The sequence below is a fragment of the Halichoerus grypus genome, chromosome 4, assembly GCF_964656455.1.
Source record: "Halichoerus grypus chromosome 4, mHalGry1.hap1.1, whole genome shotgun sequence".
In the NCBI taxonomy this organism is placed as follows: domain Eukaryota; kingdom Metazoa; phylum Chordata; class Mammalia; order Carnivora; family Phocidae; genus Halichoerus; species Halichoerus grypus.
Genome location: NC_135715.1, coordinates 70,584,898 through 70,597,835, shown reverse-complemented (window position 1 = coordinate 70,597,835; position 12,938 = coordinate 70,584,898). Strand labels below are relative to the sequence as shown.

At 42.9% G+C, this 12,938-nt stretch overlaps 1 protein-coding gene across 1 annotated transcript in view; it reads right to left on the bottom strand.

Annotated features, from left to right (window-relative positions):
* Nucleotides 1-12,938, bottom strand: part of KATNAL1 (katanin catalytic subunit A1 like 1) — a 198,102-nt gene extending 185,164 nt beyond the window's left edge. Inside the window, exons 1-2 of the mRNA XM_078070506.1 lie at nt 12,231-12,938; nt 7,130-7,222 (exon numbers count right to left, since the gene is read on the bottom strand). The gene's annotated coding sequence lies outside the window, so the exon portion shown is untranslated. The remainder of the gene's footprint in view (nt 1-7,129; nt 7,223-12,230) is intronic.

Sequence of the window (12,938 nt, the reverse complement as noted above, 5' to 3'; positions counted from 1 at the left end):
AAGATAAAGAGAGAGCAGATATAGCAGAGTGTCTGGGGGACTCCGAAAGGAAAAGGAGAGAAAGTCTCGTTGTTGCTTGGGGTCTGGGGTTTTTACTGAAAACTGTGGCCTGGGGCACGTGTCTTCCCAGGCACCCAGGAACAGAAAGGAGTGTTTAGGCATCCTCTATAAATCACTTATGCCCTGGAGCCAGGGGTCCTGGTGAGTCCATGGTCTTGGAAAAGCTTCATGTGGACCCTGCCCAGTCACTCTTTAGATCATATCCATGGTGCTGGAAGACTCCAAAGAAATCATTAACTCCTTGACCTTTACAAGGAGTTAATGTCATACCTGATCTGTTCTATAAGGTGTGTGTAAGGCGGGGGTGCAGGTCCTAGCAAGAAGAGAAGCAGGAAAAGGAGCAAAAAAAGCAGTTTTTCCTGAGGTCCCTGAGGTTGCCCTGTCTCACACCGAAGTGGAGATGCTTTGGACCGTCTCCAGCAAGGGCGAGAAAGGCACTAATGTCTAGTCAGTCTCCGACCCCCTGGGTATGGAGTGGCGTCCGCACAGTCTCCAGCTTGTGCAGTTTTCCGGCCTGCAGCAGAGGCAGTGCGGCTTGGGGCTTGGCAGTGGAAGCAGCAGGTGCAGCAACTACCTGGCCAAGCCAGTTTTGCAGTGTGACTCTGGGCGTTGTGTCCAGGTGCCCAGTCTGGAGCCCTTGTCACCATTCTGTAACCCGGCGGTTCCCAAAGGGCGGCCTCTGGCGCAGCTGTATGAGCAGCGCCTGGGCCCTTGGTAGAAACGCAGATTCTCGGACCCCGCACCAGGCCCACCGAATCAGAAACTCCGGGGCGGGGCCCAGGAACCTTGGCTCTAAAAAACCTTTCTGCAGATTCTGATGCGCGCTGAAGGTTAAGAACCTCGCTACGAGGCAACAGCCTATAATAAATCCATTCCCGCTAAAAGTAATGAGAGCAGAACTTGTTGTGGGCAACTTAAGCCGAATTGGATCAGTGCCTGCCTTCATGTTGTCCATGGGGCAGACGCCCAGTTTTCACAAAATGCCATGATGTTCTGGATGAAAACCAAACAGGGCTCTTCACTCAGTCAAGAATGGTGAACTCCCAACTATTTTTATTATATATCCTTCCCCAAAATTTTTGGACATGTATCCTCAATAGTTACACTTATTTCTAAATTTTATATATACTCTGTTAATATATAAAACACATATAAATAAAACCTTAACAGATGAAATTTCTAAAAATGAACATAAATAGAAGTCCTAATGCTTTCTAATGCCCCGTGGGTGGGACTTCAGTGATCACTGGTCTAGAATGTAAGAAGACCTTCTAGCAGAATAGCAAAATTGAAGAAACTGAAATGATGGGGCAGGCTATGTCTGTGGAACCGTAAGGCGGTAAGTAAGAGTGACTGGAAAGAAGGAGGGGGTAGGAGGATATGATGATGGTGAAAATGACGACAATGATGAGCACAGTAGTAATTATTACCGAGCAACTAACCTGGTCATTTAGCTCAGAAAACAACACCGTGAAGTAGAATGTTTACCCCCACTTTTCGGGTTGGGAAATTGAGGCTCAAATGTCTCCAGTCTAGTAAGTGGCAGAGCTGTGTTTTGAAATCAAAATCTGAGTCTTTTGACAGTCAGTTTCTGGCTTGGGCCCCTGTATGGTTGGAAGGGCCATTGGCTCGGGTAGAAAATTCCAGAGGAGGGGCAGGGTTGGAGGGAAGGTGATACATTTTCTTTGATGTTTGAGGTGTCGGTGAGATATCCCAGTGGAGCTTTCTAATACACAACTTAATACATGAATCTGCAGAATGTAAGTCTGGCTGCAGATAAACATTTGGAAAACTTCAACTTCTTACAGTAGTTGAAGATGCTTGTTTTGGTATGATCACCTTGATGGAAAGGAGCAAGTAGAAAGGGAAGGGGAAAGAGACAAAGGAGAGGGAGGTAATGAACGGAGCAAGCTTTTTGATGAGCTAGGAGGGCAGGGGATGGACAGTACTAACAGGATCATTAGGTCTGGACAGGAGGAAGGACAGAAACCAGACGGACCAAGGCTTGAACCCTAACTCCAACTCCTACTAGCTACCCCAATATGGGAAACACAAAGAATTTCTCTACCTTCACTTCTTCCTCCGTCAAATGAGGACAAGGACAGTATCTCTACCGGATAGAGATCTTCTGCAGACGAAATGAGAAATGATAAAAAGTGCATAGTGTTTGGCCCATAGAAAGAACCCAGTATTTGTAACTATAATTACCTGGTCATTATGATAATTGGTATTGTTCTCCGAGCTAGGAAGGAAGCAGGTAAGGATTAGTGCAAATGTAGAAAACCTTATTGTTGGGGGAGTATAACAGTTATGGAAGGTCTCAGCTGATGACCTCTACTTTTGGGCCAAGCAAGGGGCAAAGTCCAGAACTAAGAGGGAGTGAGAGAAGCAGAGGCAGGGTAGGGGCTTGAGCAGAAGTGCACAAATTTTAAGAGCCACCTTTGGAGATTCAGAGAGGAAATTAATTAAGCCCACTCAAAGGGATCTCTGAGTGGCAATGAGGGCGTTAATGATTAGGCTGTTTACAAAGGACATTCAGAAGAACAAAGTTGGAGAGCTAACACTTCTTAATTTCCAGACTTACTATAAAGCAACAGCAACCAAGACAGTGTGCTATTGACATAAAGACAGACAAAAGTATCAGTAAAATAGAATAAAATGTCCAAAAAGAAACCCATACATTTAAGGACAACTGACTTATGACAACGATGCAAAAGCAATTCATCAGAGGAGGAACAATCTTTATAACAAATAGGACTGACACAATTCAACACCCACATGCAAAAAAAAAAAAAAAAAAAAAAAGAATTTCTATTCATACCACATACCATATAGAAACATTAACTCACAACGGGCTATAATCCCAAATATAAAACCTAAAACTGCGACACTTTTTGAAGAAAACATAGAAGAAAATCTTGGTGACAAGATTAGGCAAAGATTTCTTAGATGTGACACCAAAAGCACACTTTATAAAAGGAAAGGTTGATAAATTGGATTTCATCAAAATTAAAAATTCTGCTCTTTGAAAGACGCTATTAAGAGAATGAAAACACAAGTCACAGGCTAGAAAAAAATATTTGCAAAGTCTGTATCTGATAAAAGACCTGCATCCGGAATACATAATGAACTCTCAAAACTCAATCGTAAGAAAACAAATGACCCAGTTAAAAAATAGGCAAAAAGATCTGAGCAGACATGTCATCTAAAAAAAGATCTATGGACGGCAATGCTACTCAACATCATTAGGGAGATGCAAATTAACAACACGATGCTATGCCACGACATTCCTACTGGAATGGCTAAAATCAAAAAGCTCAACTATTCCAAGTATTGGCAAAGATGCAAAGGAGCCAGAACTCTCATAGACCGCCGGTGATGGTGCAACATGGTACAGCCATTTTGGGAAAAGTTTGGCAATTTTTAAAAGGTTAAACACACCTTCCATATGATCCAACCATTTCAATTCTATGTATTTTCCTGAACAAAAAGAAAGCATATGTCTACAGGAAGACTTGTGCATGTATGTTTATAGCAGCTCTATTCCGAATCTCAAACAATTGTAAACCAAAAAATTGATTAAATCTGGTGAAAAAGGAGAAAAAAACCCACTATGGTTAAAAACAATAACTCAGAACCAACTAAAACCCAGGTCAGGGTTTTGAAATCCCTATTTTAGGGCATTCCATTCCAATAACTAAGAAATTAAACCCCCATTGGAAAACGATAGGGACCCTCACAATCATCAGAAAAGCTATTACAATTATTTTCCTACGCTTAAAATAAAATAACATGGATAAGACAGTAAACAAAGATAATTTGGTAATCACGTTATATCATTAATCAATGAAAACTTCTTTTTTATTAGAAAGAAAACTAAACAGGCCTTCAAGAGTCCTTTTGCAGGTGAATGGAGGGACTCTGGCGAACGCATACCAGGTAATACTACTACTGAAATACACCACCACCTGGATGAATCTCCAGATAATTAAACGAAGTGAAAGCAATTAGACCAAAAAGAATGCACGCTATATGATTCCATTTATATAAAACTCTAGAAGTGGCAGATTAATCTCTAGTGACAGAAAGCAGATTCAGTGGTGGCCCGGAAAATGGGGAAGGAGAAGGGAAGGACAGAAAGAGTACAAGGGAGCTCAGGGAAACTTATTCAAGATGACAGGTATGTTCATTATCTTGATTGTGTTGATGGTTTTATGAGTGTAGAGAGATGTCAACGTTTATCAGATTGTACACTTAAAGTATGTACAGTTTATTGGATGTGAGTTATCCCTCAGTTAAGCTGTGAAAAAGAAAACAAGCAGACTCGCTTTACATGGTGATTTTTAAAAAATAGGGGCCCGTTAACTTTTGTGAATGGATGGATTAAAATCACAGCGCAGTTATGATTGAACCATGTACTGTCGGCTAGGGCTGCCATGAGAAAGCAGCACAGACTGGGTGGCTTAAGCAACAGAGATTTATTGCCTTACAGCTCTGGAGGCTAGAAGTCCAAGATCAAGGTGTCAACAGGGTTGGTTGCTTCCAAGACCTGTCTCCTCGACTTATAGATGGCCACCGATATGGTCTTCCCTCTGTCCATGCACCTGTGTCATTATTAATATCCTTTTCTTAGGAGGACACGACTCATATGGGATTAGGTCCCACCCAAAAGGCTTCTTTCTAACTTAATCACCTCTTTAAAATCTCTGTCTCCAAATACAGTCATATTCTGAGGTGTTGGGGGTTGGGATTTCAACATGAGGGAGGTGGGACAATTCAGCCCATAATAAACACTGTTTTCCATTTATGTTACAGCGCTTACCACACCGTTTATTTAGATGTAGCCTAATTTCTTTGAGAATATTCTAGTGATGTGAATTGCATGATTAATAGAAGAGAGAATTTCTTGAATTAGCAGTTCTACTGAACTACCAAAAGCTGTGCCTGAGTCCCTAAAAACCCCCCAGACAGACAAGGTAAACCGGCAGAAGGAAACGTGATCTTTTGTGAGATGGTTGGGAAGGAACACGGTTGGAGACATAAAGGAAGGCCTGGAAGTTATTCGTTCAAATAACAGGCAATCAGAACAGGAAAAGAGACAGGATCACGAAGTAGCTTTTTCTTTATCCTCAGGTCCTGTCTTACCATCAGCCGGCTTGGGTGGACCGGAATGGACTGCAGGGTCACCCCGACCCCCAAAGGCAAGTCCTGACTTTACAATTTACACAAATGGCCAAGTTTGCAAGCAGAGCTCCTTCCTTGCTATGGGGCCAAACCGGAAGCTGCTGCCTTTGTGAACCCCCCTTTCTGTTGATGCCAAGGGCAGGAAATTCAAGCCAGAGTTAGGCCGGTGGGCGATCAGGTGTGATGTAAAGCAGGATGCTCATCGGACAACCACCTGCTGAGTGGGGCCCAAGTGTGGGCCTTTGAAAAGCCCCAAGTGGCTAGTTCACACACTGACTTGCAAGTGTTTTTGTTCAGATAATCAAACAAGGCTCAATTTAGAATTTGCATGGGTTTCTAATTCCAAAGCTTTCTTGCTGTGCCTGTGATGGCCACTTCCTCTATGGGCTGGGACCCTTGGACTTGCATGTGGAATGGAGGGGGGTGGGCCTCGGGGGAGTCCTGGGAAAGGAACAAGTGTCTTCTCCTGGACTTGAGCCAAACTGCTTGTAAAGTGATAACGTGGTCGAGAGATAAACAGCATCCTTTTGGCCGTTAGGTACGCACCTTTACCTTGTACTACAACTAAAAGAATCCCAGTTATTTTCCAAAGTTTTCTTTAAAAGAAAAGGTAAATTATGTGCATTTAGTTAAATGTTTGACCGTCTTTCCATACTTTACTGAAATACTGACGTGGATGATTAGGAGGCTTAGAGGACACACCTGTGCCACCAATTTGGGCAAGTCATGGTGCCCTCTGAGGCCTCTCTTCACGAGGAACTGTTCTTTGATTTCTATTTAAACCCGACCGAGTAAATTAGGAGGTAGAAACCTACCTGGTGTTTGAGCTGGACACGAGATCAAGCGGACAACTACAGGATTATGATTATTAAGGATTATTATTTTATTAATAATTATTATGGTGACCATTTATTGAAGAGCTACTATGTACCAAGCACTATTCTAGACTATAATCTACATGATTTCATTCTCACCATGTTAAGAAGTAGATAATAATATTCACCATTTTACATTAAGAAAATGAGGCTCAGGGAAATTCCTTGCCCAGCGACCCACAAATCTTAAGCAGCGAAGTTGGATTCGGACTTAGATTCGTCTGATTTCAAAGCCCATCCTGTTTTCACTACCTCTCGCTTTTCTGGAAGACGGCTCTAAAATATATTTTGGACTGTACTTGAGTGTTATTTGGTGAGTTATCTTCGTATGTCTATTTAGATTGTAGCCTCCTTAGTAAGAAAAGATTGAGTCCTCTTCTGGCTTTTGCTTAGCAGAATACACAAATTTCATACATTCAGAATGTTACTTAAGAGTCTGGGCCTGACCTTCATCAGAGTAGTGTGCCAACGTCAAGCTCCTGGTTTTGACAATGTACTGTTGTCTATAAGACTATTGTTGGGGGAAGCTGAGCAAAGGCCACATGGGAACCCTCTGTACTATTTTTTTGGAACTTTTCATGAGTCTTAAACTAGTTCAGAATAAAAGGTTTTTTTAATGTTATTTCATAATGATCATAAAGGGCACCGTGCTGGTATAGTACAAACAAAATTAGGCAAGTCAGGTCCCAGGTTCGAAAGCTGTTCTTCCCTACTAGTTATGTGGCTTTGTACAAGTCATCTGTCCCCAACTGAGGCCCAGCAAACGTGGTATTCCAAGTCCCATTTTAGCATTAAGAGTTATGATTTCCGATATTTCAAAAAATACATTCTAGACTTCCTTTTTAGGATGCAAGAGTGAATATCACATCTAACTTGCTTCCTCCCAAAATACACTAAAACTACAGTAAAGAGATTGTTTAAAGACACACCCCACACAGGCAGGCGGGACAGGAGAGGAAAAAACAGCAACAAAATATGAGAAGCTAGGAAGCAGGTGATAAAGGACTTACCGGCCTTGAGTTGGCAGTAGATAAAGCGAAGAATGAGCTTGTTTCACACTAGAGAATCTTCAAAAAAACTCAGGAACCAACAGCACCAGGTACCTTTGGAAATGGAGGCACAAACAGGGTGGCTAAAATAAGGACTGGGTGAAAGCCCCCAGAGACACAGGTCTCTAGCTTCCCGCCCCCACTCTGTACACGGGGAGACTACTTTTACCCCATCTAACCATAGTTTAGAGATTTCACCCTCCTAAGAGTGTAAAATAGAAGTCTGTGGACTGGGAACTTGGACGCACTGTGTCAAAACCAAGAAGATCAAATGACAGTATACACAATGAGTGCCAGGTGCTGAGACCCCCGGCTCTCTTTCCCCAACTTAGCTCCCAGAACTTTGGCCACCAGACGTTAAGCTTCCAAGCAGGAGACTAAAGTTCTGCACTGGAGAATCTGACCAGTCCCAGAGAAACCACCCAAAGATACTGAAATTAGGGAATGTTCAACAAATAGTCCACCCAGCCAGCTCACCCCACAGTGAAGCTCACAGTCAGCAAACCCCTGCCTTAACCTCAGAGCTTCCAAGGTAGCTTGTTTGTTCTCAACTCTATCATGGACATAGCTGTACCACAAACAGAAAAAAAAGGCAACCTGGAGTCTATGCAGGGAGAAGAAAACTTTCCCCCAAATCATTAATGTCCTCAAAGAGATGACAGAAGATCAAAGCAAGAAGACTGGAATGCTATAAAAAAGAAGGAGAGGGGCGCCTGGGTGGCTCAGTAGGTCTGACTCTTGATTTTGGCTCAGGTCATGATCTCAGGGTTGTGAGATCGAGCCCCACATCAAGCTCCGTGCTCAGTGGGGAGTCTGCTTGAGGATTCCCTCTCTCTCTCTCTCTGCCTCTCCCCCACCCCCACTCCCCCTCTCTCTAAAAAAAAAAGAAAGAGAAGAAACGTAGAGAACAACCGCCAAAAGAGCTCTTGGGAACTAAAAACAACTGCACAGATGACAAATTAAATAGAGAGACTAGAAAATAAAGATGATGGTAAGTATCCCAGAAACTATAGCAAAAAGACAAAGAGATGGAAAATGAAGGAGAAGAGGAAAGTAGAGGATGAGTCCAGCAAGTCTGACATTTAAATAATAGAAGAAATCTCAGAAAGAGAGAAGAAAGAAATAGAAGGAAAATCATGGACAAAATTATTCAAGTAGTTGTCCTAGAACAGGACATGCCATTCTAGAATGAAAGGGTCCTCCATGTACCCAACACAATGGATGAAAATTGTCCAAGGACATCATTGGGTAATTTCTAACCACTGGGGACCCCTTGGGAACAAAAAATGATCCTAGGAGTTTCCATGAAGATGAAATAGATCAATTACAAGGATCAGGAAACACATTGACTTCAGACTTCTAAAAGCAAAAAGACAAAGGACAGAGGGTCTAGTCTGGGTACGATGGTGAACACACCCTCTGCCTGGACTCTCCCATGGATTGCCTTTATAAAACCTGGGCAGAACGATGCAGCATCTCTTCGGAGAATCCGAAAAGTAAATGGCAGCAGGCAGATGGAGAAAGGAGACCAGAATCCAGAGTACCACCAAACCAGCAGTATGAGCATCATTTTTTCTTCTGGAAGACCCAGCCGTGACTCAAGTCAGTGTGAAGCAATGGCAACAGACGCCTGAGGTGCCTAATGAGTGGAGTATTATTCAACAATAAAAAGGAACAAATAATTGAATGGCTGACCCTTAGATGCATTTTCCTAAGTGAAATAAGCCAGATCCAAAAGACTATTACATAATTCCATTCATTGCACTTTCTGGAAAAGGCCACACTACAGGGACAGAAAACAGATCAGTGATTGCCAGGGGATGAGGTTCAGGGAGGGGTTGACTGCGTGAGGGCAATTTTGTGGTAGAATTATTCTGTGTCATGACTGGTGGTGGATACACAACTCTGTGCATTTGTCAAAACCCACAGTCTCTCTCTCTCAACAAATAAGATCTTTAAAAGGCGGCAGGAGGGGGGGTAAGCTGGGTGGCTCAGTCAGTTAAGTGGCTGCTTTAGGCTTAGGTCATGATCTCAGGGTCCCGGGATCGAGTGGGGAGTCTGCTTCTCCCTCTGCCCCACCCCCAGCTCATGTACACACTCTCTCTCTCTCAAACAAATAAATAAAATCTTAAAAAAAAACCCACAGACCTGTACACCACAAAGTGTGAAGATTGTTGTATGTAAATTTTAAAAACCAAATGAATCAGGGTATGGGAGGGAGCCCAAAAGGAATACACACCATAACAAATTAACCTAAGTGTATTACAAATTACTAACATAACCACACTGAAAGGGGTGAAGAAAAGAACTTTGGAACTTTGGGAAAACAGTTATTTTAACAGGAGACTGTAAGGCTTAAGACAAAAAGAATTCTACGCAAATACTGCATTCGTTTCTCAGAAGAAATGGGGGCTAGCAATTCTCAAATTACTTTATGCCTACACTAGGGTTGGACAGAACAGTAAGTACGGTGTCGGTCATGAGAACCAGGCTTCCCACCGGCAGAGGAAGAAGCTACAGATAAGGAAAGCAGAAAGGCTGGAGTAAACCCTGTGGTGCTGGGTTGGAATCGGGGCTATCAGTACAAACGCTCATGTTCTTTTAAATATGTATACAGTTCAATAGATAAAGAAATAAAAATATATGTGTATATACTTGCCTTATTATACATACATATATTTCCTAGCTCGGCCTGCTGAGAAGGCCTAGAAGCCATGACACCCCAAAAACAATGAGCCCACCTAGTGCCCAGATGTTGGTCTTTAAATACTATGATCCTTTAAAGGGCACCGGGGCTCCTTGGGAAGTGGTTGAGCCAGCTGAGAGAGCAGAGACATGAAGTATCTTGTGATTTCAGAAGGTAAGAAAGTGCCCAAAAAAGATGAAGGCACAAGATTCAAGGAACACAGGGCCCAACCTGCAAGCGCTTCCAATGGCCAAAGCTGGAACAATCTGAGGTACAATATAAATGATAATGTAATTAGATTATAGCCCATAGAATAAAATAAATACCCATGAGTTCATACTAATATAAACACATGAATGAATGAATGAATGAATGAATGAGGGAGAAAGGGGCAGCTCTTCCTTATGGAAGAATTCCAATTAACAATTGTAGAAGAAATGAGGAAAATACAGAATCGCCATTACAACGCCACAGAAATCATTGTTGCAGGCAAGATTCTCCAGCAGATGCCACAATTAATGGGCAGAAATTTGAGAAGAAACAGGACACTTGTACAATCTAACAGTATCTCCCTCAAGATATTTATTAACTAAAAAAGGAAAAACAGTAACTTTACAGCAGAGAAACCCAGCCCCTTAGTCTAGCAATCAAGGTAAACATCACCACTTCTAGGAAGTATCGACATCATGAATCCCTTGGTCTGATGCCCTGAGAAGTGTATATCACTTCTATGGTGTCCTTGCTAAAAATTCATGAGAAATCAACAGGCAAACCCAAGTGGGGGGATATTCTACAAAATAACTGACTGACTGACTGACTGACTGGTATTTTTTTTTTTCCAATAGTGACAAAATCATGAACAACAAGGAAGGACTGAGGAATTGTCACAGATTGGAGGAAACTAAGGAGAAATAATTAAATGCAATGTGGGATCCCGGGAAGGGGGCATTAGTGAAAAAACTGGCAAACTCCTTATAAACCCATACTTTATTTAATAGTATTAATTTCTTGGTTTTGATCACTGTACTATAATTATATAAGATGTAAACATTAGGGAAAGTTGGGTGAGGGGTATATGAAAATCCTCTGTACTATTTTTACTTTTCTGTAAGTCTAAAATTACTGCAAAATAAAAGTTTTTTTTTTTAAGTACATACTATGGGGCGCCTGGCTGCTCAGTCAGAGGAATATGTGACCCTTGATCTCAGGGTTGTGAGTCTCAAGCCCCATGTGGGGTATAGAGAGTACTTATAAATAAATTAAAAAAGAATAACTTTGGGGGTGCCTGGGTGGCTCAGTAGTTAAGTGTCTGACTCTTGATTTCAGCTCAGGTCATGATGTCAGGGTCCTGAGACCCAGCCCCAGATGGAGCCCTACGTGGAACTCTGCTGGGCATGGAGCCTGCTTAAGATTCTCTCTTGCCCTCTCCCTCTGCCCCCCCGCAAAATAAATAAAAATAAAAAACTTAAAAAAAATACATACTATGTTAAAATGTCATTTTACATCCTCAGTTGACCTATCATAGCTAACTTCTAAGGTTTATTCAGTAATCACGTGGACTTACGGATGTAAGTTCCACCAGCGCTCAATCCTAATGGTGAATTCTGAGTTGGTGCCTGGGCCAGCTGCCTGGCCAATTCTCCTTGCTCATTTTTCTACATTGGTCAGTAGGTTTGGCTAGAATTCCAAGGCCTTGGGCTTTGCTGGACTAGAAAAAGTTAGAGGAAAGGGAAGCAAATAGCCCCTGGGATGGAACCGGCTTTCCTGTGTGCCTCTTTTTAAAAAAGTTTTTAAGGGGCACCTGGGTGGCTCAGTCGTTAAGCGTCTGCCTTTGGCTCAGGTCATGATCCCAGGGCCCTGGGATCGAGCCCCAAATGGGGCTCCCTGCTCCCTGGGGAATCTGCTTCTCCCTCTGCCCCTCGCCTTGCTTGTGCTCTCTCTCTCTCGAATAAATAAAATATTTTAAAAATAAATAAAAATTTTTTAAAGATTTATTTATTTATTTTAGAGAGAGAAAGAGAAAAAGCTCTCGTGAGCAGGGGGCGGGGCAGAGGCAGAGGGAGACAAGCAGACTCCCCGCTGAGCCAGGAGCCCAACACGGGGCTATGGGGCTCGATTCCCAGGACACTGAGATCCCTTCCTGAGCCGAAATCACAAGTCAGACGCTCAACTCACTGTGCCACCCAGGAGCCCCATTCCTGTGCATGTCTAGGCTGCTTTCAGCTCCCGCTCTGCAGAGCTCCAACCTCCAAGGAAGCCACTCTTTCCTTGTGTCCGAAAGATTGCAGAAGCATCTAGTCTTGGTTGTAACTATACCATCTGTTCGTGCCCTCGGAATTGTAAGACCGATCCCCACGTTTACAGATCTGTGCTTACACATCACATGTGCGGGGCAATAACGAGGCAGCTGCCAGGCAGTTGCAAGATTCTTCATGTTCAGAAGCTCCTCCATGTAGAAGCAGGTCAGGTCCTGAAAGGCTGTTCTGACCGCACTTTGTCATCCCAGTTGCCTAGGAGGGGTTTCCACCGGCAGCCCTCAGATTGATGCCCATCAAACAGGAGTGTTTTAAACTCAAGCCCATGCTCCTCCTTCTCACTGATATATGTTCTCTCGGGCGTGTTTCCCCCAATAAATTTGGGTCTTTTTTCTGCACTGAAAACACATTGAGAGAGAGAGTATCTGCAAATATTGTGAGACTCTCTTTAACTTCATCTCCACCAGCCCACTGCACTTTGAAGTCAGGCCCCCTCAAAGGGGGCCTTGTACAGAGGAAACATCCATGGCCTCCAGCACGCACGCCATCACTCCAGCCTGTGTCTTCAAACTCCTGGCATGCTCCTGACAGAGGCTGGTAGACTCTTTGTTGATGTGAGCCTCCGAGCTGTGACACTCTGAACCCTTTCGTTTCTGTCTATTGCTTGTCCTATCTCTTGCTGATTATTGACCAAAGAAGCAAGGCAGCTTTTATATATTATACAATTACCCTTTGTCCTTTCGAACCTTCTCTAATGTTGACTCAGTCCATACACAAGGGCAACATTCATGATTTTTCACTGATTTCCTTTTTTTTAATTATCTCGTTT